The sequence below is a fragment of the Nomia melanderi genome, chromosome 4, assembly GCF_051020985.1.
Source record: "Nomia melanderi isolate GNS246 chromosome 4, iyNomMela1, whole genome shotgun sequence".
Taxonomy (NCBI): Eukaryota; Metazoa; Arthropoda; class Insecta; order Hymenoptera; family Halictidae; genus Nomia; species Nomia melanderi.
The window spans coordinates 12,333,684-12,347,776 of record NC_135002.1 but is presented as its reverse complement, the minus strand read 5'-3'; the positions used below and the strand labels follow the sequence as shown (position 1 = coordinate 12,347,776).

The 14,093-nt window shown below is 35.8% G+C and overlaps 1 protein-coding gene across 9 annotated transcripts in view; it reads left to right on the top strand.

Moving 5' to 3' along the window:
• LOC116425485 (CUGBP Elav-like family member 1-A) overlaps window positions 1-14,093 on the top strand; it is a 495,366-nt gene that overhangs the window by 182,218 nt on the left and 299,055 nt on the right. The gene's annotated exons all lie outside the window — the stretch shown is intronic.

Genomic DNA, 14,093 nt, shown 5'->3' with positions numbered 1-14,093 from the left:
ATATAAATTAAATATTACTTTCCTGTTATCAATGATTAACCTCTGAATTAAACGTAGGCATAGAATGAGTATTACATTCTTTTCGTTTTATAATAAATTATTAATGATAAAGTAGCTTCAACGAGCACACTTGTGAAAGAAATCACAAGGCAAGGGTTAAGCAGAATTTTTTTTATTGAAAATATCGATCACAGATGGTTCTGTATTAAGATATTTCCATTTCTGTCATACAGCGAGGGATTCTGTAATATAGGAAGTGATGAATGAGGAATTCCATTGGCATCGGTTCGATTGATTATATTTTCAGCGTCGGAAAGTCCACGTGGTGGCAGGAGCACAGTATACACCTGCGTATATAACTTCACTGGCAGCATTTCAAGATAATTCAAGATAGATTTGCACGGATCATGGGATATACGCGACGTGGGGTAGAGAATCCCTTTTGACGAGTCAAGCTCAGTCGAATGCGTGCCATTCGTTGATAACGGGTTTGACGACAACTCTGCCATGTTTCGCGAAATCCGGAGATTCGGACTTTTCAATTTCGTTGCAAAGTCTGGGCCGAGGTAACCTACCTACCTACCTACCTAACCTACCTAACTTAACCTACCCAACCTACCTAACCTACCTAACCTAACTAACCTACCTAGCCTACCTAACCCACCTAACCTACCTAACCTACCTAACCTACCTAACCTACCTGACCTGCCTAACCTACCTAACCTACCTAACCTACCTAACCTACCTACCTAACGAAGACCATAAAATATTTTCCTTTAATGCACCATTGTCAGTATGTTAAAAAATAGACGCTACAGAGGGAAGCGCAACATTGATTAATGATTACTTATTAATTCATATTAAAGCCTACAAATCAGACATTTTATTCGAAAAAGAACCTTATTATATATAATATTTCTATTAACAGTACATTATATTCACAAAAATACAAATTTACTTTCTAAAAACATTTCAGTCTTACAATTTCCACACTGTTGTTTGCACATTCTATCAGTTGGTAGCATTTCCAGTGTCCATCAGTTCCAATGCACAGTTTGTTTCTTAATAACGATTATCTATGACGCGAACGGTACAACGCTGAATTAGAAGTCACGTTCGCGCGAAGCAGCTAGGTGTCTACCGATGAGTGACTACAGAATTCCATTGAGTGAGTTTCGGCACATTGTCTGTCAGAGGTTCGTCTGCCGGAAAGATAGACATTGTCTGGATGTCTGGAGATCCGAGATCCGACCTTCCGGTATGTCCGGCTGCCGGGCCCGTCGACGAGCACTGGTATGCGATCAGGTGGCACAAACGGTCAACGAAGTGTTGCTACGGTATGCCGATGGTTTGTACAGCGTTTCGAATGATCTGTCAGCTTTTATCTGGAGAATCATATTCTAATAGTGTGCTCTTCGAGTGGTTGGTGCATTCATAAGGTTAAAAATTATGGTTGACTGTTAAATCAGCTATCGACAAAATACTATACGGTGAAAACAATTCTCTTAATAAAATGGAAATTGAAAGGTGAAGATCTGTTACAGTGATTCCTCTCTGCTTCTTGCATCTCATAGATCTAACGAATTTCTATTTGTTCGATGTATCACTAAGATGCGTCACTAAGACGTATCGCCGAGAAGACAGAGCGATTATATTTAAATTTTTTATACAAGTATGAGCTATGTCGTTATATGAAAATCATCACTTGAGAAAATGTGTTGTCAATTAATACTTGATTAATTGTTCCACTTGATAATTTTGGTTATAAACAAGATCTACAAAATATTAGAATTGTTTATGCAGTATTAGTTATTTGAAGATAGGTTTTAATTATTTAAAAATAATGCACTATTTATTAACAATTCATCTTGAAATCAAAATTACTTCTCTCGAAATAGTTCTCTTAAGAAGCTACATCTTGAATGCACTGTTACAAGCTTTCATCTGTAACTGCTTTTAGTCAGTCTATCACGTCTTACTAAATATTCTTCATGATTCTAAGATGGTGATCAGTAAGATATATCTCATACTTTAGGACAGAAAATTACACAGATTCTGATTAAGTAAATGAAAGGATTATAAGGCGCGTTTTCTAAACATGAAAAGCAGAGCTGTATTTATTAAATATTACGAGAAAATCAACAGGAGACGAGAAATGAATTCAGTGAACCCGAAAGGTCACACGTTATTTTTAATTAGTCTTTGAATTCGGATAATTACTTTTTCAAAGGATGCGTTTCACCTCAGACATTTCATTCATCTGTTCAACGACATTTTCATCTTTGCTCCTTCACCTTTCCCTCTTCTAGCGTCGTAGGTCCCACGACGAGCATGGAACTCCCCAAGGTGGCGGCCACGCGCCACGAATTATTAAGGAGTCTCGCAATTAACGACTACTTTGCCGGTTAGTTAATCGCAGTATGCGGTGAGTGTACCTAGGGATTAAATCTCCGAAGATAGCGTAGAACTCCCGCGCTTGCCAGACCTTTCTGTTTATTACGATTGAAGTTTCTGTTCCCGTGTTCTGTAGAACTGTTTCACGCTCTCTATTTTGTATAACAATGTTACTTGCAAATCTCAATACTCCAGACTTACTGTATATTTCATCCGTTCGAAAATTCCTGTCTATTGTCAGTAGAAATTGAAGGTAGTTCCCATGTTTTGTACAATTTAAAATTGGTCGGTAAATGAAATTGCATAATCGTCGATTATGAAAGTGGTGTAAGTCCAATTGACAGAGGTAGGTGGCTCAGCAGATTATTATAATTATTATGATGTAATAACACAATGTAGAAAACATGATAAATTCATTTTACATGAAACGAAACGAGAGAATTTCGTTTCAATAAAACATCTTCAAAATGCGATTAAAAAACAGATAAGAAAAAACACTAATGGAGAACTGGTAAATTGGTTGCAAATATGTTGGATGAGGTTTCTCAAAAGTGCACCATACACTATTTTATATAAAACATCGGTGAAGGACAAAGAATTTAAAACTATAAATTTATTACCTACACGTCCTGGAAGACCGCTGAAATTTGAAAAAATCGCCCTGGCGCCTTTGTACCAAGATGCCAGGCCTATTACTTATGAAAAATATAAAGACATCAAGCAGTTATTACCTTATATACCTCTGGTGCACCGTGCATATTTCGAAACACTGCCACATGCAGAGCATAAGTAAATACTATCGATATCTTGTAATTTTAACAATGTAATTAGCGTCCAAAATTAAAAATACTACTTCTATTTTATGTCCTGTCATTATTTGTAAACAAAATTAGATTAATATGAAGTATATTTTAAGTTACATTTGATTTTTCGTACATTTCACACATCGAATTAACGTGTGTTTTACTTTACGCATTATATTGTTTAGATAATTCTATGTTGCTTGTAGTGTGAACTTTGTTCTTTAACAATATAACCTCTGGAGGAACCTCCAGGTACCAATTTTTAGATATTATTGTATAACGTAAGTTATTTAACAATTTGACACATTTTTATTATAAATATATTTTCGAAAAATGGTACTTTTAGTATTAGGTACCATTTTTTAGATATTGTTTTATGCAGTCATTTAACAATTTAATACACTTTGATTATGAATAGTATATTTTAAGTTATATTTGATTTTTCAAAATTGAAATTAAACGATTTTTACAGTTGTCTAATTTTGAAAGTGGTGTAAGTCCATTTGCAGCCCGTAAGTATACATCAGTTTAGTAAAATACGCCTAAAACAAATTTATATAAACAAATTACATATTGATAAAACAGTAGAAACATTGTCAGACTTCGTATAATTAGCCTAAATGTTTTAATTAACAGATATGTTAACCTTTCATTTTCTCGAAACAAGAGAAAATGGACTTACACCACTTTCAAAATAAACGGTCCATATGTTTTTAGTTTCGCGATATTTAAAGGTTTCCGAATAAATTAAAAAATGTGTTTACACTATGTAACGAAATATTTTATAAGATGTTTAGTCTTGGAAAATAAGAATTTATTATGATTGTGTAATGTTGTGTGTAACTTATAAGGAAATATGGGTTTTATACTTGAAATGGTTCAAATTGAAATTAGTTCACCTTTAAAATTAAAGGCACAATTGTTTGTTTTACTATCTCGTATTGCACTGAAATATGTACCACCATATACAAATACATATACCTCTTCGACGTTTGTTTTGTTTCGATTTTGGAAACTGCAAAACAGCAGAAATTCAAATTTTTATTCCTTTATACTTAGTCTGAAGCTTAATTCACTTGAATTAATTAATTCCAAGAACCATTAAACTTAAACTACGCGTGATATTTAAATAAAATGTTGGCAGTATCTCTACTAAAAAAATCAGATTAATTATTACATTCTAAATTTACATTAAAAATTTATATGTATATTATATTATATTTTTGAAAAATTCGAAAATACATAGTAGTGCAAGTACTCACAATAGACACAGTAATTACTATCGTAATTCTATTTTCCCAATTATATTTTGAAAACTGCTCTGCTAATTATACCACAATTAACCTCCATAAAGAACAACGAAAAATATCTACCAGCTCGACATAACTGAATCACACCAAAACTCTTCAAACATACACATATAAAATTTAATAAAACGTCAATTGTTCGTCACAGCACCGTTTAGACCAATCGTAGAGCCCGAACACGTTGCCCTGGCAAACATTGTACTCACGAACGCGAGCAGTTATTGTATTCATAAGTATGTTTGAAGGGCCGCCTGTAACTGCAAGAACTGCAGGGACAGGTGTCTCTGATCTCACGGCGGGCGTGTGGGCTCACAGAAATGTGCCACGGGACTCGCGATGGAACCGACGTCCACGGTAGACAACGGGTCGTGTTGCAGCGGACCAATGGAAGAGAAACAAGGAACGGCGTAAAACAAAGCCGTCGGGAAACAGAGAGAGAAAGAGAGAAAGAGAGAGAGAGAGAGAGAGAGAGAGAGAGAGAGAGAGAGTGAGTGATAGAGAAGAACGGGGGATCATTGGGTGGGAAAGGGTCGGCAACGGCTGTATGAGCCAGGAAATACACTTGGCATTACATCGTGTATACATACAAAGGACGAAAACGAGGGTCGACGGCCGGCCCTTGATTACCGCATAAATTAGCCTCTGTTTAGTTGTAAACGGACGCGTGTTCCGAACAGCGGCGGAGATGCGAATTCTAAACAGCGCAATGATGGCCAGAGTGAAAGACGCCTTTAGGTTTTGCCCGGTGCGAAACTTATGGGCCGATTCACCTCGGGGTTATTGTACTCGCTGGCCGTGTCCTGCGGTTTGCTCGCCGAGGACAAATAATCTTTGGACGTTTCACTTATCATTCTGTTTGATAATTTTTTACAAAGTGAATGATTAAGCGTTCGTGGAAGAATTGTATCGTTTCTTTTTTAAGTTTGTAGTTGTAAATAGGATTTATGAGGAAGATTGACATGTTGTGTTCATAGGGATTATTAAATATGATCATTCGTGTATCAAATAATTTTGTTTAATCGTTTTATGAAAAATAAATGATTAATTGTTTATATTAAGGGAAGAAGTTATCGGTTCCCTTAACTTGGTACTTAACCCCTTGTCCTATAATATCGTGTCAGATTCGTGGTGAAGATTTCAAATAGAATTTAATAAGCATAAATATTATTCAATTTGTTTGAATGGAAATTACATATTATTCCTCTGTTATCAATGATTATACCTTAGAGCAAACGTAGGTATAGAATAAGACTCTTATGTTTATGTTCAATCAATTATTAATAGCAAAGTAGTTAGATCGATCACAGTTCAGAAAGAAATCATACGGCAAGGGGTTAAAAATAGGAGATTTACGAGAGAAATTCTAGGAATGCTTGTTTGATGTTAATAAGAAACACTAGGTTTGATCATTTGTATATTGCCTTATTAATGTGTATCTTTCATGACATCCGTAGTAGATATTTTGCAATTCGCTGTGAGTTAATATTAGGTAGCAACATAAACAGGTTTGGTTGCAAGTATAAATATGTTCTAATTCTAGGAATTTAGTTATGACTCATTGGAAATCCGCATGTCTGTAACAATGAGCTACTTGCAGCCAATTTAAACTTAGTGCTACTGCTTCACTGTTTTGTGAAACTAATAATACAAGGAACATATTGAATATAACCAAACTTATTTATTACAAAATTGCAACTAAATAAATGTAATATCTAAAATTAACCTTGAACTGCTTTGGATTGCAAAAACTAGCGCAAACCTCAGCTGCCTTACCTACGTAGGTGAGTGTTTAATAATTACTTTCAGAACTGAACTTTATTTACCCTCTACATCGTTTAAAACTAAATTTACTCGGTACTCGATGGTATAATAATTATTCATTTAAATTATAATGAAGTTGTTACACAGGACGAGCGATAGCAAAGTTCGAAATTAATTAACGAATATATATGCATTATTGGTTTCATATTAATACTCAACTCATGCAAGACCGATATATTTTGGTGGACTGTAGAATGCCGTGATGCCCTAGAAACTTTTTCATTCATAATTCTTATAATGAGATTATAAATGCTTATAAAAATTTACATTGTGGTAATAATAAATTTATAGAAAGCGAAGTTGCCAGAAGGTTAATTTTCTTTAATTAATAGTCGTAATAAATTCATAATGACAAACTATATAAAATTCCATTATCTCTTGTATTTGATTCATTTCCTCAAATTATTCTAATACATAAGTCAATAAAAATCTACCGTCTGGTAGATAAACGGTAAGAATAGAAACCATTTTGTTTAAAACCAAATTTTATTTAAACATATGTGTATTTTAAGTAAGTGTACTATTTTTTTACAAATCCGAGTATCCTCAGATCGCCATTACAGACCAAATTTCACGATAATTACCCAAACGAAAAAGGAAAATTCCAAATTATTAATCATCATCTATTACCAAATTCTACCTAAAATCCATGGTCCATTACCAAACAAGATACCCGAAACCCAAACAATTCAACTTCCAACGTCTAAAATAAGAGTCCCAACTGCGAAAAAAATCAAGGAATTCACGAAACCCATAAACGTAACCGAGACGCCAAGCAGTAACTCGGAAAGCGTCACGGTGTCCCCGCATTAACGCCAGTCACCGTGCGTTGTCTCCACCGACAAGCGGCGCGGCGGGACGTGGGGCAGGAGTCGCGAAAACAATTTCACCTCTCCATTACGAGTAGGTACCGCGTGCGCGCGCGAGCAAGCAAGCGAGCGAGCGGCACTTGCCAAGTGGCTCTTCCATCATTACCTCGGATATAAAATATGCGCGCGTTCGCCGTGTACGCGTACGACGCGGAAGAAGTTCCTGGTTGTACGAACCGTACCCGTGGACAATGTAGCTGGCGGCCGGCCAGCAATACCAACCCGACAAACCGTTCCATTGTCCGAGGTACGCGGGTCATATCAGATTCCTCGGTGCACGAGTTTTCCCACCGGGAAAGCTCCCGGTCCTAAAATTCCCCACGAAAAAAAGGAACAGAAAGAGAGGGTGAGAGAGAAAGAAAGATCACGCGCTGAATGATCTATTCGATCCACCTCGGCGATTCGCGGCAATAGACGAGAGAGGTCGGTCGATCGAAATTCCCCGGCGATAGACGCCGAGGAAAAGGGGATATAGGGGTTCGGGGGAAAAAGACGTCTCTTTTCATTCCTACATGCAATCCCCACCCGTATTGAGGGCGAACAAAGGGCCGATTGTTCCTTTGACACCTGAACATCCGCTTCCTCGGAGTTCCTCCGATGTGTGGCCGGCTGATTCTCGGAGGAAATTAAGGTTTCACTCCGCCGGCCGTCCGCGTTTAATGAATTCCACCGGCGATCCCGTTAATTCGTGTCTATGAACGGTTGGGCCCTCCTCGTTTTCCACGGGTGGTCCTTTCGCAGTCTAATTTTCCATTTCCGCGCGATCGGAGACGACATTTTACTTTACCACGGACTGGGGGATCGACTTTCGACGCAGTAGAACTATACGGATCGGGAGACTCGTTCCGCCACGAAGAACTGTTTCTAGGGGCTTTAGTTTCCTCTCCGTAGACACGGGGAATTCTACGATTTTATTCATTAATCGAATCCTTTTGGCTTCCGTTATTGTTGCCAGACTCAGGGAATGTATATAATAATCGTTTTCCATTCGGCGATCTACCCCGACTTTCGCGAAGCCAATATCTATAGGACAAAGGCGAACAACTGATATTGCCTCGCAGTTTGGCAATTTCCCAGCGACTGTCCTACGATTTTCGCTGCTCTGATCTACCCGCTTCCTGCGGGACGTGATGAGTTCTCTCTCTCTCTTCCCCTCTGTCCCTCTCTGTCTCTCTCGACAATGATTTCCGTTAGTGAATCGGTTCTGGTTCCGATCAGTTTGTTTTTTCGCTGCGCTGCGAATTTTCAAGCGACTGTTTGGTCTTCGGGGGCGAGTTGCTGAATTAATTTGAATTTTGGAAAAAGTTTCTCGGCGCCGAATGATGAATACATTTTTTTGTTATTTTTCGAATGTGGTAATAAAATGTAGGATTGGAAATGTTCTGGTTATACTTTTTGGGATGTTGGTTTGCGAATCTCATTGAACATTTGGAAATTTGATTGTGAGGTTGATATATTTCAAATGGAATGAAACTTAATTAAAATCATTAAAAATTTTCAATTTTTGAAGTACTTTTATATTGTTGTTTATAGTGACTTGAGTTGTATCAGAATTTGTTTGGTAGCTACCTTTTTCCTTCGTTTCGGACAAAATTTTTCGCTTGCGTTTTTGAACTGTTGGAAAGGTTTCCGCTGGAAAACTTCATTCTTGTCAGAGTTATAAAGTTTTCCATTTTGGCATAGGGAATAAAAACTATCTGCTTTATATGACGGACTTTCTTTTTCCTCGAAGGTTCATTCACTTTGCAACTCTGTAGTTCGTGTAATCTTTCTTGGCGCGTTTGTATTTTGTCGAAGCTTTATATGTTGCAAAGCATTTTCTACACAGTACGTGCACTTTGAAACGATTCGCCAGCTTAATCCGTGCAGTTTTTCACTCAGTTATACATCCCAGAAAACCTGGTGAACGTATTTTACACACGAATAAACGTTGTTGAGATCGGAGATAGCTGTAATTGCATGCGGACAAGGAAGTATTGTCACGGCACTTTTTGATTGTGCTTGCAATGATGTTTTCCTATTTAAATTGTGAGAAACTAAATTAGTATTATTAAAAGGAGAAATTGATATAGAATTATTATTTCAAGGACCAAGATTATTATTTTTGCTCTTCGTAACATTTCCTTTGATCCAGAAATTGTACCACTATTTTTGTTTAATATTAACATAATAATGTTACTTAAGATAATATTAATATTAGTATAAAAATGTTACTTAATATAATATTAATATAATAAAATAATGTTACTATAATATTACTTTATTACGATCAATACTCAAGCAGAAAAATATATTCTATATTCATTGCGAATTATACATACATCACGAATTTTAAATATTCTAATCGCAAGATACTGTAATTTAGAAGTTCATTCATAGTTTATTTTAACAGTGGTAATCAACATTTATCGAATTGAATTTGATCGCTTCGCTACAAGTTTATTTAGACATTACAGGGCAAGTTGTTGAAGTGTGAAAAATGGACGAAGAAATGAATGTAAAAAGAAGAGTCAACTGAAAAAGGAAAGAATTGAAACGCTTGGAATTATTTTTTTCACTGGGATGGAAAGTGTTTGTTAGGCCAGGTATGAAAGTGTTTCCCATTCGAGTCTTAATTTACCTGTCTGGTCGGATTTCAATCAATTCAACGATGAGCGACACGCATTTCTGCTCCTCTGTTCACGCGACGCCACGCGTCCACGCTTGAAAGGGTTCGCTTATCTCGTCGAGAATACTTCGAAAACTCTTTCGTGACAGCTCGTTAATTCGCAAATTCCGTCGGCGTCCGACGCTTCGCGATAATTGGAAACGTCAAACTAATCGAACAATATGCGTTTTACCGGGGAATCTTAAAGGAATGAGTTCACTCGAATGACACGCGCGTCGAAGGAATAAAAAATTTTATTGGGATGACACACGCGATGAAGGTATAGTGGGACGAAATGGAAGAAGCATTTATTCCGGTATTCTTGGAAATAAGATACTTATCTTCGAAGGAATCAATTCTTCGTTGAGTGTTCAGAAGTAGAACTGGTTTGGTGCATAATAATTTCTTTCGGAGTTGTTGTTGATATAATAAGCTTGAGAAAGCATTATGAAAATTAATATAAGAAACTGAACATCAGTGAAGACCAATACTTAATATAAGCAGTGAAGCTTTTAAGGTTGGAAATTTAAAAATAAAACATTTTAATTAGAGATATTTGTTCTATACCAAGAAATTTGGAGAAATTATTCGTTGCTTTTTAAGTTAGGTATTCAATTATTCCTGTTGTTATTTCAGATAAATATTTATTCAAAGCAATTACAACAGTGATTAAACCAGCTACACTAATTCTAATCAAAGTTGTATTGTCTTCATTAGAAAGTGTACATTGAACTACTATAAACATTCCTTTTTCTAAAACTTCAGATGATGTAATTCTAAAGTCCGCACTTGAATCTACACTGCAGAGTCAGGAAAGTATGAAACCTACTATGATTATGTTGTTCGGAAAGTTTCTGTCGCTTTCCGAGATAAAAGTGTGAAATTAGTTTCGAAACCATCCTAAGTCCTCCAAGAAAAACTTTTAATTTTATAATATTTATCATGTTTCCTGCACACTTATTACCTATGGTATATGTTTCGTCTGGGTTAGTCGTTATCTAAACGAAATTCTCTTCGCTGTTTCTTTTCTCTGCTAACACTTCTTCAACACCAAATATTCTCTTCACCATTATTTTCAGTACTTCCAATTTCATTGCATTAAAATGTATAAATTCAATTTTAATTACGAGTTAATATGCAATAAAGGAAATAATTGAAGTCGAAAAGAAATTGAAAAGAAATTGAAATTGAAAAGTCGAAAACATTGAACTACTCCAATTAGTAAATATTAAAAAGCCAATCGATAAAAATAGAAAGGTAGTCAAAGTTTTCAATATTACTATAAAAATTGCATTAATTACAGTTTCAATCCTCCTTTCAGATCGACGACTCGAAATTCTCCAAATAATGTAACCTTACACCAAACCAGCACTTATTTCACCACAAAATCACGGATATCGTTGTCTTCTCATCGCACAACACTTAAAAACACAAAGAACCGTCTCTTGCGGCACAATCACGGTTCACTTCCGGCGCATCGCTATAGGATCGAGTTGCGCGGGTGCAAAGTTAATTAACACCGGCCCCCGTTATTATGTCAAGACTGGCCGCGTTAACTCTAATTATTTCGGATATTTCATTACAGGAAACGTTACGATAAATCAACGGAAAATTTCACGGTAGGACGTGAATCGCCTTGTCAAATATCTGACGGGTCACGTGTATACGGGTCGCTCGATCATCGGTCAATTTCGCGGACGCTCATTCATCGATGTAATTCGAGTGGCCGCATTCACGTGTACGAAATTTTAATTAACGAACTGCCGCTACCCCGTGCAAAAACGGCCGAATAAAGTTACGCTTCGTGAAAGGCTATTAGCCGGGCAAACCGTTCCCCGCGGAACGTTTCGCAAAAAGCTACGAACGTGGTGTCTGCCCGTTCCCACCCACTCACCCGCGCCGACCGCCCCACCACCGTCCAACCACCCTTATCCCATCCTCGACACCCCGGTTCAGCCTCATCGAGAAATTAACATAGAGTAATTATCCGGTCGAATCATATTCCAACATGTAATAGAGGCTGACAACGTGTGCAACGTGAAATCAGCGTTTTATTGGCCCCCTGCATTGTGTGCAAGTTTAACGGAGATCGTTAAACTTTCATAACGTCACGCTCGTGGATTTATAAAAGAAAATGACGTTGTACTTTTTTTTAATTATCTGGATTTCTGAGTATTCATTTGTTAGATTTTGAACACTGCGATGGGATTTGCGAAGGAAATAATACGGGACTAAATGAAATTAGATACGGCTGAAATAGTTTTGAATGATGTATGGTTATAGATGAAATGGAGTGTAGGAAAGTTTTGTGTGAGGAGTGCAGTGATTTTACATAAAGAAAGTATATATTATAGGAATATTGAGTTTTTCTTACTGTGTGTTTCATAAAGTACGAAATGTCGGGAATTATATGAGAAACTGAGGAAGTGTGTGTATCATTTGAAATTATAGAGCAAAGAAAAAAATTCGCTAGGTGAAAGTAGGGGATGAATTCGATTACGTTTCTTCGATTATATTTTTGACATTTGACTGTTTATTACTAACTAAATTTTTTTGAAAAAATACACCATCATTCTTAAATGACTTCATAAAGTCTCTCTTTATTGATATAGACATTTCAAAATACGTAATTATTTCAAATATTGCAAGTTCCTCAATTGGTTTGTAATTTAGCTAAAGCCGTCCCAGCCACTCCAATCCTTTATCCGGCTAAAAATGCGGATTCAACTTCTGAAGTGTGTGTGAGGTAATGATCCTGTCGGGAAATAACCTTCTCCACATCTCATCTACTAACTACTAAATATACAACTAATATAATAATGATTATATATAAAAGTATAAAATTTATGAGTAACTAAATTAAAAAAAAATATATTAGAATTCACAAATAAAAAAATTAATAACCATACACAAACGATTATAATATTAATTTTTCTTTCAACTTGTTCACTTTAAAAAGTATAACGACTTTACAGCCTCGCCGATTTTTCTATTGCAAAGATTTCTTTATAATTTATTAATTATCAATATCGAAGTTATTTCAATTCAAAATTTCAACGAGCAGATGATGTCTAGTCTTCTGTCACTCTCGCTTCATCTAAGTTTCATTCTCCGCATCCAAGTAGCAACTCCTACACTTAAGTCTTAATTAATTAATTTCCCACGCATTTATCAAATTGAGCTGACGCGTTGGAACCTAGGAAACTCTGCAGACATCAAGACCGCCAGATGTATCGATTTAGTTGGCCAGTTCAATTTGAACTCGTCTTCTGTTACTGGCGAAACAACCAACAAACTACCACGTCGTCCCTCGATGTCATCGTAGTAGTTGAGCCGACTCGCGTTGTTACTGTTGTTGTTGTTGTTATTGTTGCAGATGCTACCAGCGTGACAGGATTATACCCAAAGTCTTGGCTTACGCGAAGCAAACCCACCTCGCTCCGATATTATTTCTTTGAAACATAAAATAAATACTTAAACTTGCTTCCTCGAAGTTGCACGGAATTTACTTTGCAATTTATTTTATCTTGCATATAATGAAATCTTCTCGGTTGGAACGAACTCCAATAAATTCTGTTGGTTACGTTTCAAGTATAGAATTCGGTAAATAATATTTCTTTTAAGAAAGATAACTATGCTTTTGAAAATAGTTCATTCAGTTCTATATATACTTTACCTCTGAAACATTTCTTGTATTTTAATTTCATCGTTTTGCTTTTGTAATTTACATTTATTATCGAAAGCATAGCCGAAATTCGAGTGAATTAGGTTACGAGACTCGTTTACGATTTCCCAGCATAAATACGTACAATAAAATTAGTCAAATTTCAAATACACGGTCTGTAATCTAGCTGATGGTTCGAACAGATACTGCCTTATAAACAGTTTAAATTTAACATGCAAATAGTCACAATGGTACATCAATTAGTAAAATGTAATGAATATACAATCAAGTATACCAATTAGGGAAATCAATTATTTACTGTGGTGTACAAGATTATGTACCTACATCAATCGATATATTTTATATCAATTGAATTGTTGTTGTTAACAGTTATTATGATATCTATTTGAATTTAAAATGTATACTTCGTGATAAGAAAGTCTTACTATTTCCGATAAATTTTTTCTATTAAAATTAACTTACAAATTATATATTAATAATTTTCAATTAACAGTCACTGCGAAATTCAGTTTATAATTAATTCAGTATTGCATAAATGTCGTAAAACACTTCGAAATATAAAAATAT